A 21,528-nucleotide genomic window follows, 5' to 3' on the forward strand; every position below is an offset into this window, starting at 1 on the left:
ATGTCCGGGCACAGTATGGCATGCTCGTCAGAGTCACATACACAAAACAGTCCAGTGTGCTCTAGTATGGACATTGGGCACATCAGAGAAAAACATGTATACGTGCTGTTATATAAGGGTAGCACCACATAGACACCATTAACCAACAGGGTGGAGGCTTGTGCAGCGCACACATCGTTGCTGTCCCAAAGCAGCCACTAGAATACTTAAGCAAGAAAATTACAGTAAATCTTTCCAGGGGTGTGGCATATGTAACCAAAAAGTAATATATAAAATAAAAGTGTTGGTGTGTCCAATAAAGAGACACGAAAATAAAGAAAATATGTTTACACTTTTCTGGGTGGCACGTTAATTCTATTTTGCATAGGTTGGGTCAGCTAACTGATACTTGTGCTGGCCTGGTGAATAAAAATGCTCCATATACAGTTCTTAACACTGAAATGTTAAGCATGTGTAAAAACAATGGCTTGTTAAGTGAGCCATCACTTATAAATTGCCTCACTTGGAAGGCTGTCACCACAAAGAATGAGGGGCACAGGGTGTGTGACTCCAGAGTATCTCACATGCTGTGTTTGGAATATGCATTCCTTTGTTTGCATATTCCGAACGCATCGCAGTCATTGACAAGTCGGCAGAGAGCAGCCAGCCGCTCATCGCAGAGCAGGGAACACCAGCACAGCATGATGCTTAATCTGTTGTCCAGCAGCTTTTCAGGCTGTGGATGCGCACCCCCCAAGGGCATGAGGTTGTGGCCCACCAGAGGGGTGCGCCCCACAGTTTGAATACTGCTGCCATAAGTTATGTCCTTCGGCCATGCCCACTTTATATTATACAACACTCATCAGCAATTATCCATGGCACATGGGCTTCGGCCGTACCCACTGTATATTTTAAAATGCCACTTGCATAGCTTTCAGAGTTGGTGAATGGGCATCAACTTTAGCTTTGCCCTCTGTATATTTTACAAAACTAACCAGTCATTAGGGATGGTCTTTGGCAGTGCCGACTGTATATTCTGACATATTAATGGACACTAGCCATGGCATTTAACCCTGGACAGTGGCTACAGCTTTTGACCTTGCCAAATATATGGTCTACATTTTTATTAAGATAATCAAAGTTTGTATGAGATAACTTATAAATTATGTTATGTCTAATACAAATATTATTATTTTTATTATTATTTATTTATTGTAAATGGTCAAATTACATTTTACAAATAATTAATTACAGGGCCTGCAGTATGGTTAAGTTGCTCAAATCATAGAAAGAACACTTTTTTGGCAATTTATAACTTTGCCCCCCTGGAGGAATTCTGACCAAACTATGCAAAACAAGTATATGGCCCCCTCAGAATGATGTGAAATTTGATGCAGTTTTGTCCGTGGGGTTAGGGGGGACAAAGTTATAGGAGGCTACCACATTTTGTGGAAATCCTCATAGACGCAATTGAAAGAAAATGGGCCTCATTCCGGGTTGGGTGGTAAGGGTTTACCGGCACCGGTAAGGATGCCGGCGCCGGTAAACCCTTACCGCCCTATTCCGAGGTCCCTTAGCGGGACCCGCAAAGGACGTGTGGTCTGACCACATATCCTTTGCGGGTCCCGCTAAGGGACCAGGGTGCTAATTACGGGCCCGCTATTTGCGGGCCCGGAATTAGTGCCTTCCCCATTCCCATTGAGCCCTAATGGGGCTCAAATGGGCATGGGGAATGCTTTACTGAATGGGGACTTACCGCGTCCTCCAAGGTCAGAATGACCCGGTAAATCCCCATTCAGCCAGACCAGACCCGGGTTTGGAGGCAGCCATGGTGCTAATAGCAGCATGGCTACCTCCAAACTCGGAATGATGCCCACTGTGTTCGCTGAACAGATTTTCACCAAATTTACACAAGGAGCGGTGGCTTGGTCCCGAAAGCCTGCTTTTGTAAATTTGGTGTAAATCCCTCCAGTAAATGTTTTTTAAAAAATGGCCCAAAAGTAGGTAAAAGAAATTGTGACTCACTTCCAAATTTGGGGTCCGCGGACGCCTCTGGACCTATTAGAAAGCAGTGTGACATTTTTAGACAAGGTACATGCACAGTGATTGGTCGGTTAAAAATGGGAGGTGCGTCAAAACATTTGAAATGGACGCAATGTTGGATTCGTGGACAAAGCCCATAGTCCGCGGACATTTCAGTAAATAACATTAAAAAATACAACATTGCACTTCTCAAACAAATGAAACAATCACTGTGAAGATGATGAATGATGAGGATGGGATATGGCCATTAAAAGCCAAAAATTGGGTGTTTTTTCTCCTCCCATGTCCGTGAACGTCTAGGATTTTTGGGGACCTTCCTGTGATGTTGCGAACATCTCAGATGTTCAGGACATCCATGCACATTTCTGCATCACACGGTCGGTGAAAAGCAGTTTTTGAATGATTGGCGCCACTCAGTTAAACTGCATGAAAGTTTGCAATATCATTTTAGTCCTGACCCTGAATGTTTATGCACAGTTTGGTGCTGTTTTGCCAAGAGTGGACACAATTTGAGGAGGTGGCCCAAAATTTTTGAAAGGCTTATAGATTTGGTGCCGTTTGACGAATCTGCACAACAGTTTGCAAAAAGATAGTAGACTCTGATTTGAATGGGTTTGCAAGGTGTGTTGGGATTTAGTCAAGAGGGGGCACAATTAGAGGGGGGCCGAAACATTTTTAGATGGCTTATAACTTTGTTGTCATTTGACAAATCCGCTCATAAAGATTATAGACCCAACTCTGTGCAAAGTCAGAATAGATTTTGTCAATTGAGGGCTATGTTATATAACTATTTTGTGTTTGTAAATTTTGACACTTTAAAAAAAATAAAACATGAACAGATTTGGAGCAAACTTATGCAAGGAGCATTGGATAGGACCCGAAAGCATGGTTTTTAAAATGTTCTGTGTTTTTTTTTAAAGTGTCATAATGTAGGTACACAGAATAGTGACATACCATTGGTGACTGAGGTACAGCCTGTGGCCATGGGCTACTGGCCATGACCATGAGGGACCGGACACATGGTTAAAGTGGGCATGGGACTTGCTATGTGGTAAAGTATTTTCGAAATCGGGATATATTTAAATGGGAAAACAAATTCTGCTCGTGGCTACAACCCGAAGTACTGGACAGGATTACAGGAAACATTTGCGAGTAGCATAAGCAAGGACCTCAAAGCGTGGATTTGCATACCTGTCCTGTGTTTTATTTTTTCTAAAGAGTCAATATGTATGTACAAAAAAATGTGATACAACTTTGGTGACTGGGCAATGTGCCTGGACCTGAGCAAGGACAAATGTGTATTCTGATGTGCTTATTAGGGAAAATAAATTCTACTTGTGGCTGCAACCCGAAGTTCTGGGCGGGATTTCAACAAACTTGCAGGAGGAGCAAGAGCAAGGACCCGAAAGCATTCTTTTGCAAATCTGTCCCGTGTTTTACTTTTTTGAAAGTGTTTCAAAGTAAGTACAAAAAATAGTGATATAACTTTGCTGCCTGGGCAGTGGGCCTTGCACATGACAAGGACAAATGTCTAATCTTATTTGGCTATTGGGGAATGTGGCATGGCTGAAGCCCATTCCCCATGGATTGTGGAGACTGGCTATGGTTGTAAGCCATGAGCAATGGCCATTGGTCACAATATTAGGCTATATTGGACACTGAACTAGGGTGCAGGGTAGGTGCAGTAGATACATTGGGTGGCAATTGAACTATGACTTGCATCCCCAGAATGCATTGATGATAATGACACACATCAATATGTGTTGCAAAAAATGTGTTTCTATAAGGTGGTTTACAGTTCTTTGATATATGTTAAAATAGGAATTATTAATAACCTATATACATTGATATAATATCATGAAACATTTTCATTTTAAAAACCTATGAAATTCCCGCACAAAACTGTGTTAAAGGGACCTTTTGTTAAGCTACACTAATGGAAACTAATGAAATTCAGTGAAAAACCTTTCTTAAAGCCCGTTATGGTTACAAGTCAAACCAAAACCCCCCAGAAATTTGTCAATTATGGTAACCTAAGCAACCATAACTCATGCCACTACTGTGCACTGCTAAGACTAACACACAGGACATCACAGATGACATCACAAATGTCATGGATGACATCACTGATGACATCACATACCTAGGGATTTTTTTTTTGTTCACTGATCTATCTAAGGCAGGTGTTTTTGTTCACTGACAGTCAGAATATGGAAATACAACTGGATCTTGCGGCAGAGATGCCACAAGATTGAGTGCAACCCTTCATTGAGTGGATCCAAGAATCTCCCACCATCCATGTACTCTGCTTCTTCATAGCCATAGCCACAGTCATCTTCACTACACACAACAAAGAAAACACCTGATAACCTCTCTTCCTGTTCAAAACAACTACAATCTCTGGTTGTCTGAGCCCCTGATGTCCGCAGACATCCACGACTGTCCGCAGTCACTGCAGTCTCCTTTCCATGCCTGATATCCTTAAAGGACTCGGATGGCATGTGCAGTATCCGCTGACTATTGTGATGTCTGCGGACACAGTAGAACAGGGCAGCCCTTCTTCCCTTTTTACTTTTATTTTATGTTTGTAAGACTCCCTTATTGGCTGCTTTCAAACATTTGCACATCCATACACCAATCACATCCCAAAACTATACATGTAACACTGGCATCTCAGTTCAACACTTCAGATGTACTCTTGAACTAGATGCCCAGATGCCCCTGGCCAGATCCCAGTTGCCCCTGAGTTTGGTGCGCTATACACATGACAAAATAAATCCATAAATAAATAAATGAGAGTACATGCCTCCCGTTACTCACAGTCACCTGCATCAAAAACTACTAGTGTGTTACTTGCATGTACTGCCACCATATTGAACTTCCACACACCAAGTGCCACTCAAAAATGTTCTACAAATTGTTTCCATCTGTTTTTCCTTTCTTTTTGAAAAATACATGTTACACACAGTTCTGCTGTAAATGCACATATGCCTTTTTTTACTATTAACAACACGCTCCTAAAAAGAAACATTTTAACATTTTAAAACACACAGCATTTTCCATGTTTCACACAGCATTTTCCATGTTTCATTCCATATACATTGCATACTTTCCAACCGTTCTCATTACATCCCTTATAGTGCCACCATTCTCCACCTGATCTCACATATGTGTGTACTGCCAAAGTATCTATATACAACACTTCACTTTACATATAAACTACTCTTCTTTTCCAACCACTACTATTAGACACAAAGCACTGCTCCAACTACAATCTGCCATTGCATTACCACTAGGCCACAGTTTCCCTATTCTTTAAAAAGACTACAACACATTACAAATATATTGCACCACAAACACACCACTTCTCTTATTAAAATCACCAGCACAAAAATAACCTAGATATGCATATTTCTACACACCCATTTTTGCCTTGTTCCTTATAATGTCCCAAACAACACTACTCCTACGGCCTCATTACCGGGTTGCTGGTGAAACCCACCATTAGCTGGTAGGCTGCTGGCAACCACATGTTACTGTTACTGCCGCCTGAAATCCCAGTGCTACCATGATATCACAGGCAGCAGCAGTACGGTAAATTTCAATCCCCATGGAGTCCACCAGTGCCAGTGCTTCAGTGAAAAGCCTTATGGTACTGGCCTGAACTCCCTGCAGGTCAGACCTGCTGGGAGTACAGTGCCCCTACCAGAAAAAACAGAGTGAGCCTGTACAGAATAGGTGGCAGTAACTTTTTAACAGCACCTTTATTTCCAGAACGACTCACTTATAATGAGGACCTACATAGGGCAATTGTTCTAACAACCTATTTAACATACTTTACTACACCACCCATAACAAAACTTGATTAACTCTATTTCACAACAACTCCTACTACCTTAATATTTAACAACCTTCCTTACTAAAAGTACTTCACCATTACCACATATACCCACTAACTTTCTTTTACAATTAGAGTGAAAAAGATGATTGAAGAAGACAGCTACCAAAAGAAAGAACACTCTTTGCATCCTACAAAGTAAGTAAGTACATTAATATAGCATGTATATATCTCTCTAATTTTGATGTACTTTAACTCCAAATTAGCCTAGAGTAATTTGTTCTACTCAACAACATTATATCTCACTCCTAGTCATTATATTGCACATTCACACTCTTTCTATTCACATCCAAACCGCTCTCTTTATTCAATACACCACCCATTCCTTACAACCAACAGCATATCCATCTCTCAACCCCTTTTATACCACAATTTACCTTCCTTAATATTCCATACCCCGATGAACATGATGTCCTTATTCCAAACCAACAACTTTCAAACTCATTGCATTCCAAATCACTAACACAGTTTAGCACACATACACACACTTCTTCACCCTTTTATCCATAAAACCCAGACAACCCTCAAGCCTATGCACTAAATCACACCATTACAACAACCACTGGTTTCCTCAAAACATCAAAATGTCCATACTTATTCAAATATACCACCACTAGCCTTATTCACTAATCCAAGCTTATGACACCCATACAGCCTCTTACTCTCATAACCTTCCTAACCACACTGATCATCCCACTGAACAATAACCCAAATCTCTTTTAATGTCTACAATTGCACACACACACACACACACACACCCATGCATAATACATACATAAACATTACGCAACTTTCAAACACAAACTTGATTTTTTCCCCAATAGACAGAACAGAATGCCCACTGAAAACAACTCCATAGAAAACAAACAAGAAATAGAGCAGAAAAGAATACAAACAAGCCATATAGTCATGTTCCTCTAAAACAATGTGTAGAAAACATTAAAACATCTAGTAATCTCACTCAACAAAGATAAACCAGCCACCACTAAAAACAAGTAAGGCCCCTCTTGCAAAATCACTATATCTATCAATGTTAACATAGCCAACAAAAGAAATCCCAAAAATACATTTTACAAAAATAATGCCACCATCGAGTTCTTAAAAATCTTATAGAGACCACTAAAAAGTCAAGATTTACCCTTAAAAACGACTGCAGAAAATGAATCCTCAAAGCTCTAGTTGACAGCGCATTTCTACTAAAGAGAAAGTTGTTTATATTAATATTAAACAGAAAGAAACTAAATTAGCTAAATTAATCAATACATTACAAAAAGTACTTATAAACAAGCACAATGCCAATATAGATACCTTTTCAAACTTCTGTTAAGGTGAATGGATTCACACAAGCAGCACATAACCATATTTCAATGAAGACATGCATAAATAAGAACAAAAAAAACAATTTGCCACAGACAATTATGGGTGATGGTATGAAATGACAGGAGACACCGTTATGGCAAATGAAACCCTTATATAAAAAACTTCCCCAACAACTTTGAACTAAATGTTACTTTTGCCCAAACAAACCCGTCCATTGTACAAACTGATGTGCAGCTCAATACATAATGTACGCCAACACTCCTTAAAATATTTATGACAATTCCTCAATCACTGTGTGAAACTAAAAGACAAAAGTAGAATACAAATGTTACAAACCATGGACTCCTGTCCAGTGCACATCCACACTGGGCTGTGAGAACATTCATTAGCCTGTATATCAGGAACTGCTTGCAAAAGCACCTCCCACCACACCAAAATGATAGCAACACAACATTCCACTATACAGAATCCTGTCCATAAACTGTACTATGCAAAAGGTCGTGCTCTAGGACTGCAAATAAATAACACTCTCCTACATCGAACTACCAAAGAACTCCTTGGAGAAATAGAGCATATCCAAACTGAATATTTTGGAACTGAAGTTGAATTAGAAAATTCAGTAACTTTAGACAACATTAGAGGAACCTCACAAACACCACCCAACTTACAAACACATATGAAAAATAAATAGCTAAGTTTCAAAGCACATCTGCTGAAATACTAGACAAAGTATTTGTCTGTTGTAGCAGAACCTTTTATGGAGCACACAAATAGTAGATATGGCCTACAAAATAGAGGACAATCAGTAATCCATATAGTTCCAATTAATCTTATATCAAACAACAGAAAAGAAATACAAAATAACTAACCCCTTAATAGTTTGCACAAACTGCAATACAAAGCTTGACAATAACCAAATGCCATCACATGCTATCAGTAATAAAGTAGACATTTTCCCACTTCCAAAAGCTCTCCAACAACTTAACTTATATGAGAGCATTATATTCCAAACAGTACACCCATTTCAAGCTATAACATGCCTTCAACTGAAAATGGACAAATTGCTTCCATCTGAGTGACTTAAAGGCAAGTGTGGCAAAGTAGTATATTTGTTTTTCCCACCAACCAAAGGGAAGGAGTCATCCTCTTTGGAGCTCCTCTGTCGCATAGAAAACGGGGTGAGGACAGCAATGGTTGCTTCACAGTGTTGCAAAGGATCTGCAGGCATCTCTGGTAGTCGTCTTCTTCGGTTACTTCAGTTTCCAGCAGTCGACTTGATTTTCAATCCAGAAGCCTCACCTCTTATACAGTTCCAGCGCACACACCTCTGTAATCTCTCTCAGCATTTTACAGAAAGGGGCATGTGGTTGTCCAATCAGGACAGCCAGACCCTCTCTGCCCCCTGTGGCAGTCAAAGGACGGGGGGTGGAAAAATCCTCCCCCACTTCCTGCCTGCCAGACAATCTGGCACCTAGGCGGGGATAGCCAAGGGTTCCCAAAAAAGGCAAAACACACTCACAGGCCTCCCCCTCCCAGAATGGAAAAAGAAGGGCTGACAAAGAACAACCATGTGAAAAAAAGAATGGAGGCCCCAGGTTGATACTTGGGTGTCCCTATTGCGCACTACAGAGGTTATGGACATAGCCTGCGGTAAAAAAAAAAGTACACAATAGTTGGTAAAACACATCCACTGCCACCAGCCATAACTAGGTGATTGTCTATGTGACTAAAAAAGTCACATGAGCAGAGAGAAGCGGTATACTAGCTATCCCTTTGGCACGCCACTGACGGTGGTGTGTGCCAATCTCTCAGACATTACAGTTTTCGGAGAAATACTAAGTATCTTTCTATCCTTAAGAACTGTAGTTACATGAGAATATAACACATCTTAAAGGAGGACCTTAATAGTCCACAGAAACACTGCCTATAAGGAGCTATGTGCTGCAGTTGTAAAAAACACAGATGTCTTTAAGAGCTATGGAACAGACAGACTCCATAGTACAGGTAGAGTATAAAGAAAAGAGTTCCAAAGGACATAACCCACAAGAATAATGAGTAGAAAGTCAGCAAAATGTGCTGGGGTCTCACTAGTAGAGGGGGTGAAGCACAACAATGATACATCTCTCTAACAGGGTGCAACAAAGATGCAGACCATTCAACAGGTGTAGCCGTATATGGAAAATATGAAAACATTGTCTGGCTAATCCATGGTCCAGCCTCATCCCAAAATAATGTACTCAAATCCTACCAAGAGATAGAATCAATAGCCACAAATGATCCCAACAGGCAGGACATTTTTAAAAAACAATGTAATTGACACATACTACCCAAACAGAAGTGCTGCTTTGGAAAACATGGGCCTGTATGACATAGCCCAAAACCACTCCTACAAAAACAAAGTCACACCAGATGAGACAACTGGCAAATATTCAGTCTCAACTTGTGAAGGAAGCTTAGTAAAACTTTAAAAAACCCAGCCTAATTAATCATATAAAGTCATTGGCCCTCATTCCGAGTATGGAGGTAGTCATGGTGCTATTTGCGCCATGACTACCTCCCATACCGGTACCGACTCTGACTTGGTTCAATGGGGACTTACCAGTGTAGTCCGACCTTTGTGGGACCGCTAAGTCCCCATTAAAAAATCCATTACCCATTCCCATTTGAGCCCCCTTATGGCTCAATGGGAATGGGGAAGTAGATAATAACGGTACCGCAATTTGCGGTACCGTTATTAGCTCTTAAGTCCCTTAACGGGTCCCGTCCATAACGCCAAAGGGTGTACCGGCACTGGTGACCTTACCGGTGCCGGTAATCCCTTTGCGCCCAACTCGGAATGAGACCCATTGTTTAAATCTCTGCAACGTAGAGATTTGTATTACATGGCCATATTACAACTTTTTAAAACTTGGAGAAAAGAAGAAGAATTATTAGGTGACATGAGTCATTTGAAGCTGCATTTAAGGCAAATGAAAGCAGTATAACAAATATCAATTTCAAACAATACAAAAAAATGTTGGACAATGAACACCAACAAGAGGAAGAAATGGAAGCTCTACTAGATAAAGACACTCCTGAGGGGAGTCAACCTCTTCTTACTGGAAGCCAAGAACCACTTGGTGAACCACTCATTCTAAATGAAGCAGAAATAGCATTGACTGAGGTAGAAAATATGATGTATCAATCTAAACAATCTGAAGACTACTTGACATTGGTCACATCACAGCTAAATGATGAACAACTCAACATTTATCTATAAGTCACTGAAGAAATTGAACATGGGTTTAAACATGAAACATACACTTGTAACTTTAAAATTTGGTAAAGCTTGTTCTGGCAAAATGTTCATAATGAAAATAGTGAGAAACTTCCCTCCGGCGCTGGGGTGTGATCCAGCACCTTGGGTTGGATATGCTGATGACAGTGTGTTGCTGGAACGCAACCCAATATGTCTTCAATGCTCTATTAATGTTTTTGTATCCTATGCCCATTAAAATAGCCTTGCCATTAACATCAGTAAAACCAAGATTGTAATATTTGGTATTGGTGTAAGGAAAACAGCAAACTGCTATACCTGGAAGTTGGGTAGTGTAGCCATTGAAGTAGTTGAGAGCTACCTATATCTTGGTATCCCGGTCAAAGATCACCCTATGAATGCATTTTATTGAGATTTTATTGTGTCTAAGGTACTAATAAAATGATGGACCCTTAAGAAATGTGTAAGTAATAAGGGGGTGGTGCAACATCGAGGGATTGATTTCAGTGTATAGAACTAGCATTGTGCCTGGGATTTTGTACGGCACTGTGGCTATTACATAGCCTAAAATGAGGTGGATAGATAACTTGGAAGCAAGGATCTTATGCTCCATCCTGGGGGTCCCTATTTCAGTCCTTGTTGAAGCATTACAATTGGAGATTGGTCCGATTTCCCAGAGAGCTATCTGGTTTCTTCAAAGCTGTAAATTAGTGGTCTCTCTCCTTTCCCCTAACCTTGATTCAAATCCCCTAAAAGGCCTCTTTGCAGGGCATTATTCTCAGGCTACTTCTACTTTTCATTTACAAGATCTCTGTGAAACCACACTAAAATTCTTGAACAAGATTCATGTAAACATTGATGATTTGATTGATTACCCAGTGGACATATATACATTGAAGGGAAATACTGCTGTGTGGGATGTGGATCATAATCTCAGTAGGTTACATAATAAGATAAGTTTTATGGAATTTTCAAGACAGGGTTTTATTCCTGAAACTTAGGTGCTTTCACCTAACAGCAGGAGGAACTACTGCTCCTGCCAGAGGAGCCATTGGACGTGCCATGCTGTGCGATTGAGCTCCGCTGTTAAGCATGCCGAGCCCGCCGAGCCTTGTCAAGCCTGGAATAGGGGTTTGGGAAGGCAAACCCCCTCTCCGATCGCCGGCACACAGTAAGCAGATTCTGTGCATTCCTTAGTGTGGCTGTGTTCTGGAGCTGCACCGAGGCACTTAGCTACCCCCATCGTGGCTATATACTAATTTCTAACTCCAACAGCATCCAGTCTTTGCCTCACCTCCCCATCTCCTTAACCCAACACCACTCAGACGTGTGCAATTTAATGCAAGCTCCCGACTAAATTCCCAGTAGTGCATGTTTTTTCACTCAACCTCGGATATACTATCTGGCTGCTGAGTAGAACAGAGTGCCTTGTAGTAACTCACTTGCCCACTCCACAAAAGGACCTGGGGAAAAAATACATTGCCAGTGGGTGACTGAACTTGGAACGCTCAGGGCCCACCAGGACATTCTTCTCTGGGGCTGACATTGGGCAAGCTCTGTTGCATTCCCTGGATAAAGGGGGCGTGGGCCTCTGACATGAAGCAGCATCTTGGAAATGCTGATAAATACATGTGCGTGCACAGTGGCAGGGAGCATAGCTAACTGTAAAAATAACAAAAAGGCAAAAAATGCTGCAGGTATGCAATCTGATAAATGCATGGAGGGGATCCACTCTACGGCTCAACTGACCGAAGTCCCCCCAGGGCTGATAACGTCATTTTTCCTGCACTGACATGGTGGCGCAAATCAATAAGATAGCACATGAGCTCCCAGACCTGCCGGTCTCCACTGATGCCACAGAGCTACAAGTTAGCTCTAACATTAGCAACTTAGACAATAACCCCCTCCTGGACCTTTGCTACTCTGTTCAGGAGAGCCTGCTGGGGCACATGAAGCTGAAAACCCCCCTGCAACACCAACCTAGAGGCTACTTTAGCCTCAACTAAAGATCCTACTGAAATGGATCAGGCCTCTGATGCCAGGCTATCGAAAATCCAGGTTATGCTCTTTACTCAAAAAAGAGTAGCCCCCCGGCCCTTCTGATGGAGGGCATATGTGTAGATTATGCAGAGAGCTAAAGGTACTTGGGGTGGGTCTGGAGAGTAGAAGAAACTATCCTTCATGTCAAGCTGCCAGAGAAAGGAAGGCAATGCAACTAACAGCGTTGATTGCTGCCTTCAGTAAAAAAGTCTGCAGGGTTCAGCCTTCAAGGGATTCTGAAGCTCTACAAACAGTGCTTCTGCCCGGCTGTCTTATATGTTCTGGAATCTCTAACCCTGGATGATTTGTCTTGGGTTCACAGGCTGTTGGCATTGAATACTGCCCCCTCCATGTATCCCGATAGAAGTAATCCTCCTGTAATTAGGCATTTGCTTAATGACTACCACGGTCCTACTGAAACGTGGCCTACTATACTTGAAGGCCCTTACCAATCCACAGTGTGACCTCTTAAGACTGTTGGACTCAGACATGGTAAATAAAATGCAGTCTGGGTTTGCTAAATCCACTAAGTATTTTCAGCACTCTCAGCTGGGCCCCTGACTGGGAACGCGGTTACCGGGAACTCGGTAAGGAGTTCAAGGGAAAAATGCTGGATTGGTACAGACTAAAGGATCATGCCCACCTTCAGAGCCTGAAGTCTCATGGGTTTACATCCTCTGTTCTATATACCCCAGGGAAAGCGCAGCGTTATCGTATGTTGTTTGCCTTGAAAAATGTCTGTTTCTACTGCTTTTCCGCATAAACAGATTTCCTGTTCTGACGAACACATGGCCTGCCAAGAAATTGAAATGGCCTGAAAGATTCTGTCGATTGTGGAAAAACCCTGATTTCCCTGAAATTGGAAAGCACATATTGACAGAGTGACCCATTATTCTTCCCATGATTGAGCGAAATCTGGGCCCTTATGTCCACAACTTGCCCTCACTCATTGAGAGGGTTTTTTTTATTTATTTGGTTTTATTGATTTTGAGACAAAAAATTAAAGGAAAAACAAAAGATTAACAAAAGATTTGAGCATTTCACTTGTTACAACTCTGTTAGCATATGGTTACATCAAAAGAACAAAGCTAGAGTCTCATTATACAATTAATTGTCCTTGTGTTCGTTTCCGATCTCTAGTAATAACAATTATTATAACATCCCCCATACCCACCCACCTCCCTCCCCATGGTTGGGCAGACATCATTGCGGCATCTTTTCTCTGTTGACATGTTCATAGCGGGTAATGTTCGGTTCACTATTGTGAGGTTTCCTCGATTTTTGGGTCATAACTGTCCTGTATTGAGAGTTTTGAGATTTTTAGTTCAATTAAGATCCTGTAGTGTCTTCGGGTTGGGAGTTTGTCGTCTCTGAGAGGTGTTTGCCTCGAAATTCCGACCATAAGATCTCGCATTGCGATGCGATGCTTTGTTATGTAGGGATGCCGTGATCAATTCCATTGTATAGATGTTGGTGGACAAGTTGATCCATTCCTTCTTACTTGGAACCTTTTTGGATTTCCATTTTGGTTCTAGCAGTGCACAGGCTGCTAGTAATAGGTGTGGGGCAAGACCCCTGAGTCTAGTCCATTGGTCCTCGTCCTTTTCCATTCCAAAGAGAATCAAACGTGGGTCAACGTCTCTCTGTATGCCGTCTATGTCTTTTATCCATGCCAGGACTTCCTCCCAGAATACTTTAATCCGTGGGCAGCTCCACCACATGTGCCAATAGTCGGCTGTTTCTCCACATTCTCGCCAACATCTCGGGCTCAGAGTCTGAAAGATCTTTGACAATTTGAGTGGGTCGTATTGCCATCTGTGTAGGAGTTTGATGATTTATATTGGCTGGATAAGGATGTTTTAGATGCGTTTCTGCACATCATTTCCCATTGGTCTGGGTCTATCTCCTCTCCTAAGTCTCTCCCCCATCTGCTTTGATAAGTTCTTTGTACATAGCCGATATCAAACCATTCATTTCGGACTTAGAATCCAAGAGTTGTTCGAATGGGGTGAGTTCTCTCTGCGGCTTTTCCTTCCATGCAGCTTTTGTGAGGACTCCTTTTATCTGGATGTATTGGAAGGTGGATAAAGGGCCTATCCCTAGGGCTTCAGTTAGGTCTGGAAGAGTTATGAATTTGTCCTTCTTCTGGAGTTGCCCTACTCTTTCAAGTCCCGCCTCGTACCAGGATTGGAATCTTCCTACTTCGGGTATGTGGTTGTTTATGCCAGGGGACCATAAATGGCTAAGTGGGGACGGCCAGGTGGTGATCTTGTTCATTGCTTTGCAAGGTTGCCAGATGTTCCATATGGTACTCAGTTTTGGGTGGCCCTTAATTTTCCTTTGTATTCTTTTGTGAGGGGTCCATAGCCATTCTGACACAGTAACTGGCGAGAAGTAATGATTGTCCATGTGGACCCATTGGAGGTGGTTGTGATCACGTAGGTGTGGGATAAGGATACGTAGTTGTGAGGCTTTGTAGTATGCTTGCAGGTTGGGGAGACCTACTCCTCCTTTATCTTTGGGAAGCGTCAGAGTGTCGAATGCAATCCTCGCCTTCTTTCCCTGCCAGAGGAACCTAAGCATAAGTTTTTTGGCCTCTTCAAAAAACGCATTTGGTATCTCAATAGGTAACATCTGGAAAGGGTACAGGAATCGGGGGAGGCATACCATTTTAATGGTGTTAATCCGTCCTAATCACGAAATCGTGAGTTTGTCCCACCTATTCAGATCGGCCAAGAAGCTCTGGAGGAGGGGAGGGAAGTTAGCTACGTATAGGTCCGTTATGTTTTTGGTGATCTGGATGCCTAAGTATTTGAAGGCGGAGTGTTCAAGTTTGAGGCCTAAGGGCAAGAACTTGGTTTCGTTTTCCTCTTTCGTTCCTTGCAAAGGGAACAATATTGATTTCGTCTTGTTCACCTTAAACCCAGAGAGTTTGCCGTATTGATCTAATAGTTGGAGAGCATAAGGGACAGATACAGAGGGGTTGGTAATGTGTAAAAGTATGTCATCAGCATGGAGTGCTATCTTATATTCTTTTGTTCCCAATCGCATGCCTTCTATTCTGGAGTCGGATCGGATCATTTGGGCCAGGGGTTCTAGGGAGAGCGCAAAAAGTATTGCAGAGAGGGGGCACCCCTGTCTAGTACCCCGTCCCATTTCAAACCATCTAGAATACTCCCCATTAACAGAGATAGATGCCGTTGGGGATGTGTATACTGCTTGTATTCCTTTCCTAAATCTCGGCCCTATCCCCACCTTGCGAAGGACTGCCCTCAAGAATTCCCACTCCACTCTATTAAAGGCTTTTTCTGCGTCTATTGACAGTAGGGCAGGGTCACTTGGTAGTTCTGGTGATGAGTGGATGAGATGGAGAGTTTTGCGCATGGTGTCAGCCCCTTGCCTACCCAATATAAATCCGACTTGGTCATTGTGTATGAGGTAGGGATCAGTACTTCTAATCGGGCGGCTAGTACCCTGGTGTAAATTTTAGCATCTAAGTTGAGCGATGAAATCGGGTGGTATGAACCACAAAGTTTGGGGTTCCTTCTCTCCTTTGGGATTACTGTTATGAGCGCCTTCGTAAAGGAGTCGGGGGATGTCCCTGTTTCTAATATCTCATTAAAGAACTCTGTCAGGAATGGTGTTAGTTGGTCGCTGAAGGTTTTATAAAACCCAGCGGTATAACCGTCTTCTCCGGGGGATTTGCCTATAGTTAATCTTGTAATTGCCTCTTGGACCTCAGGTTCGGATATCGGAGATTCTAAGAGCTCAGTCTCGGGGTACGAGATTTTGGGCATATCTATCCGGGAGAGATAGTGATCTGTATCTGATTGTCCTGGAGTCACTTCCGAGGTGTACACCGCCTCGTAAAAGTTGGCAAAACTCTCTGGGATAGTGTGGAGGGTTGGGGGGGGTCGTGGGGTTTTCTTCAATTATCTTATTCACTTTCCGCTCCACCCTTTGTTCTCTGAGTCTAGCTGCCAATAGTGCATCGGCCTTGTCCCCCTTCTCATAGAATTTCTGTTTGAGGAATCGGAGTTTGCGCACAATCTGTTTGTGCTCCAATAGTCTTAGTTCTTAACTTTTACGCTGTGCTATGTTGATGTTGTTACAGTCCGTGCCCACGTGTTCCCTGTTCTCACTTTCCAGTTGGCATATTTCGGACCTAAGTCTGTGCTCAATGATCTTTCTCTCTCTTTTTTTGGTAGATCCTTCTCGTATCAGGATGCCTCTCCAGGTGGCTTTACCCGCCGCCCATATTGTCTGATTGGAGACTTCCCCATTGTTGTTTAATTTGAAGTATTCCTCAATTTCAGTTGCCATTTCAATTTTAAATACTGTATCTTTGAACAGGCTTTCATTACAGCGCCACTTCCCTCCTGAAACAGGTAAGTCTGCCCATTTTATATCTGACAGGACCATGTCATGGTCTGACCATGTTATCGGAATTATTTCTGATAGCGTTGTGGTGTCAAGGAGGTCTTTGGTGAGGTACAAGTAATCAATCCTGGTGAATGTCTTGTGCGGATTGGAGTAAAATGTGTAGCCTCTTTCATTAGGATGTTTAATTCTCCACACATCTTGCAGGTCATATATCTCCATTATGTCAGAAAGCCCAGTGCGATCACTTCTCGTTTGGTTTCTTATCTCGGGGTTGCCTGGTTCCCAGTCTTTATTCGGGTCTGCCCATTGATTAAAGTCTCCTCCGAGAACAACTTGGCCGGATGCCTCCAACATTATTTTGGGTATTGTCTTTTCTAGGAACTTGGCTTGTCCTGCATTGGGAGAGTATATTACTGCGACTGTTACTTTAACCTTTGCGATTGTCCCAGATATCAGGAGGGCACGCCCGCTTATATCGGACCAGGTTTTATCTACTTCGAAGTTGATTCCTTTCTTGATCAGGATTCCGACTCCTCCCTTCCTGAGTGGCCCCGAGCCCCAGAATTCCTTTCTCCCTCTTTTTCCTAGTATTCCTCTCTCCTCCCCCTTGGCAAACTTTGTCTCTTGTAGAAGGAGAATGTCTATTTGAGATCTCCGGAATTCCCTTGCCACTAGTGATCTCTTGGTCGGCGTGTTGAGGCCTTTCACGTTAAGTGTTCCTATCCTTAGGGACCCCCTACCCTTCTGCTCTTCAATTGGTGCCATCATCAGAGTATTTCAGTTGTGGATTCGAGACCCGCATCAAGTAAATATATTGGTCATAAGCACTCACGTCGTTTGAGTGTTCCTTTGTATTGCCGATAATGCTTCATCCGCTGTACATTTCTTGTCTGCCCAGCCCCCCCACCCTCCATCCTTCCCACATTGACGGCGTCCATGTGGACCCAGGTAAAGACACTGGTCCTGCATCGAACCACCTTCAGGGACCGTCACTTCGGGTCCCCAAGATTATTATAACATCATAATCTTGATTGAGCCCCCATTCACCTCCCTCCTTCGTTTACATGGTCCGAGTCTCTTCCGAGCCTAGACATCCCTACACAGTTCAGGCCATGGACCTATGTATCAGAATATATGTCATCTTACCAGTGTTGTAGTTCATCGGTTCTCTCCCCCTGGGGGGGTATTACCTCTCAGAAATGTCCTCGATCCCTTGACACGTTTTCTTCTGGGGCCTTGCATACGCCATCCGCTTTCTTCTTGACGTGGGTGTAACGCTCACCTGATTCCCGTAGAGGCGCCGGTCTTGACTGGGCGTATACCGTATCTTCAAAGGTGATGTGTAACACACGGCTGGCTCTTTGGGCTGGACCTCTGTGCACTGTATGTCTGACTCGAAGGGTAAGATGTCTGCAGATAGAAAGTATGGGATTAATGAACTGGGTTATTGAATGTCTCTCTCTTCTTCCCTTTCTCTTCTCCTGTAGAACCCCAAAGGTTAACGCTCTCACCTTAGGTAAGTGAATGCCGTGCTCTCCATCTGCCTCGGGGCAGGGTGCTGTAACCAGTTTCTTCACTGGATAAGGGGAGCAGGCCTCTTGACTTCAGAGGACTGCTGTCCGTCGTTTACTGCACGAACGGTAAGTTTCGAGTAATTCTAATGTCTTTAAAAGTCTTTAGTAATGATGTCTCTTGTTTTGCAGGGTTCCGCGATGGCGGATGACGGGCTGAAGTGAGTTGAAGATGGAGCCCGTGTGATGAATAGAAGCGCCTGGAAGCACGTAAGTAAGCGCTTGTTGCCTGCTTCACGATGCGCTCTAACTGTCTTTTTATTTTGCAGGTACAAGTTCGGAACGGCTGCAGGGTGCCGGAATACCCACTGGGTTAGATGTGGAAAGGAGTAATGGCACGTGAGTATTAAAGTTCCCCAATGTCTTTAAACGCACCTTGTTTTGTCTTTCAGATGCGGGATGCAGCGCCGAAGGCCTCCGGAGCGTGCGAAGAGTTGGTAAGCTTTTGTCTTTCAGATGCCGGAATGCTGTGCGAAGACCTCCGGAGCGCACGAAGAGTAGGTAAGCCTTTGTCTTTCAGATGCCGGAATGTAGCGCGAGGCGATGGTGACAGCCGATGGACCAGGTAAGTGAAGCGCTGTCACTGAAGACCGTAATGCTAACCTGTTCTTTCTTGTCTTTATAGGTGTTGCTGAAGACTGGATTCAGGATGGTAAGCCTTTTTCCTTAGGCCCAGGATCAGATGCAGAAGACACGATGAGCGTTCTGCTGCAGAGGATGCAGAATAACGCAAAGCAAGATTCATCCATCGGGTGTGGTTTAAATAGCCTCCTGTAGTGCTTAGATGTCTCCTTCCACAGCCACGCCTAGGTAAGAAAAGAGTTCCTGCTTTCCAGAAGAGTTCCAGTGTTCTGAACCTAGGGAGTGGCTCCTGCACCACCCAACAGGAAAAGTAGTTCCAAACAGAAGAGGATCAGAGGCTCAACTGGCAGGCAAGTAAGCAGCATGGTCTGCTGCAGGTAAGTCCACCCAAGCATTATGAGCCCGGCGCTTCCAGCGCTGGGACTGGGCATATTTATGAGCCTGGTGCCACTGGCGCCAGGACTGGGTCCAAAAGGTCCCAATTGGGACTGGTTGGCACTCGGAACCTGGGTTATGGATCTGCTTCCAAGGGAGTTGGGAAAACCCTGACCTTTTGGAAGCAGAGATCATGACAGTACCCCCCCTCAAGGCCCCTCCCAAACCGGGCTTCTCCGGGGGTTTTGGCTTGTCAGGAAATGTTCGGTGAAATCTTTTGATTAGGCGAGGAGCGTGGACATATTCAGCAGGTTCCCAGGATCTCTCTTGGGGGCCGTAGCCTTTCCAGTCAATTAGGTAAAATAGTTTAGATTTGGAGATCTTGGAGTCCAGAATGCTTTTGACTTCAAACTCGAGTTCTCCATCAACTAGGATGGGTTTTGGAGATTTAGTTAGTCGGGTTTGAGGTTGCACGGGTTTTAATAGAGAGACGTGGAAGACCGGATGTATCTTCATGTGCGGGGGCAAGTCCAACTTGACCGCTACTGGGTTTACTATGATAGTGATGGAATAGGGACCAAGGTATCTTGGGTTGAATGTGCGTGGCCCTTTTAGAGGTAGATATTTGGTGGATAACCAGACTTGATCCCCTACTTGATATTGAGGGGCTTCCTTCCGATGTTGATCTGCTCCTTTCTTGTATTGTTCTTTAGCCCTTTAAAGGTGAGAAACAGCTTCCTTAAAGGCTTGGGTGATTGTAGAATGCAGGTAGTCTACTGCTGGTGTTTCAAGATCTTGGAGGGGATCCAACTCCGAGGTTCGAGGGTGACTGCCGTATAAAAGAAAAAACGGGGTTTTCCCAGTTCCCGAATGGACAGAGTTATTGTAGGCATATTCAACTATCCAAAGGATGTCTTTCCAAGTTTTTTCAGTTTGTTGCAGCATGCAGCGTAAATACTGTTCCAGAGTTTGATTGGTCCTCTCGGTTTGTCCGTCGGTCTGAGGGTGGTGACTGGTCGATAGTCTCACATCAATTTGAGCCGACCGACAGCAACTTCGCCAAAAATGAGAAATAAATTGACTACCTCGATCCGAAATTAGAACCCGAAGGAAAACCGTGCAGTCGGACGATGTTTTCGAGAAATTCTCGGGCCAGAGTTGCTGCTGTTGGCAAGCCTTTGAGCGGAATGAAATGCACCATCTTGGAGAATAAGTCCACGATTACTAGAATCGTATTGTATCCGGAGCATGGAGGTAGATCGGTGATGAAGTCCATAGAAAGCGTATGCCAAGGGCGAGGTGGGATGTCAATAGGGCGTAAGAGGCCTGCTGGTCTTTCCTTTTGACTCTTGTTTTGGGCGCATACTCCACAGGACATTATAAAGTCTCTGATATCTTTTTTCCAAGACGGCCACCTGAAGTAGCGCTTGATCTTTTCTGAGGTCTTGGCCATACCGGGATGTCCTTCCATTAAAGAATCGTGATAACAAGAGATTACTTTTTTCTGTAAATCTGTATTGGGCAGGTATAATCGTTCTTGGAAATACAATATGTTGTCCTTTACTGCAAAGTCCTTTCCCTGCAGATGCCAATTCTGTATGTCTGCTGGAGTTACAAGTTGCCTGGCTTTATCCTTAACTTCCTCTATGGATTGTGTGGCGATTACACCCAGAATTCTTTGTTCGGGAATGATTGGTACAGGTTTAGGGTTGATCAAGTGTTCTTCCACTCCCATCCGAGAAAGGGCATCAGCTTTACCGTTTTTTGTACCAGGTCGATAGGTAATTATGAAGTCAAACTCGGCAAAGAATAATGCCCAACGGAGTTGTCTAGAGGATTGGGCTTTTGCGGTTTTCAAATATTGCAGGTTTCGGTGATCCGTAATCACAGTAACGGTGTGTCAGGCCCCCAGCAGATAATGCCGCCAAGCCTTAAAGGCAGACTTGATAGCCAGAAGTTCCTTGTCAGTAATTGTGTAATTGATTTCAGGAGGCGAGAATTTGCGGGACCAAAATGCCACGGGATGCAACTGATTGGTTACCGGGTGCTTTTGTGATAGAACTGCCCCCATGGCAAGGCTT

The sequence above is a fragment of the Ambystoma mexicanum genome, chromosome 11, assembly GCF_040938575.1.
Source record: "Ambystoma mexicanum isolate Mex_15411 chromosome 11, UKY_AmexF1_1, whole genome shotgun sequence".
NCBI classification, from domain to species: Eukaryota; Metazoa; Chordata; class Amphibia; order Caudata; family Ambystomatidae; genus Ambystoma; species Ambystoma mexicanum.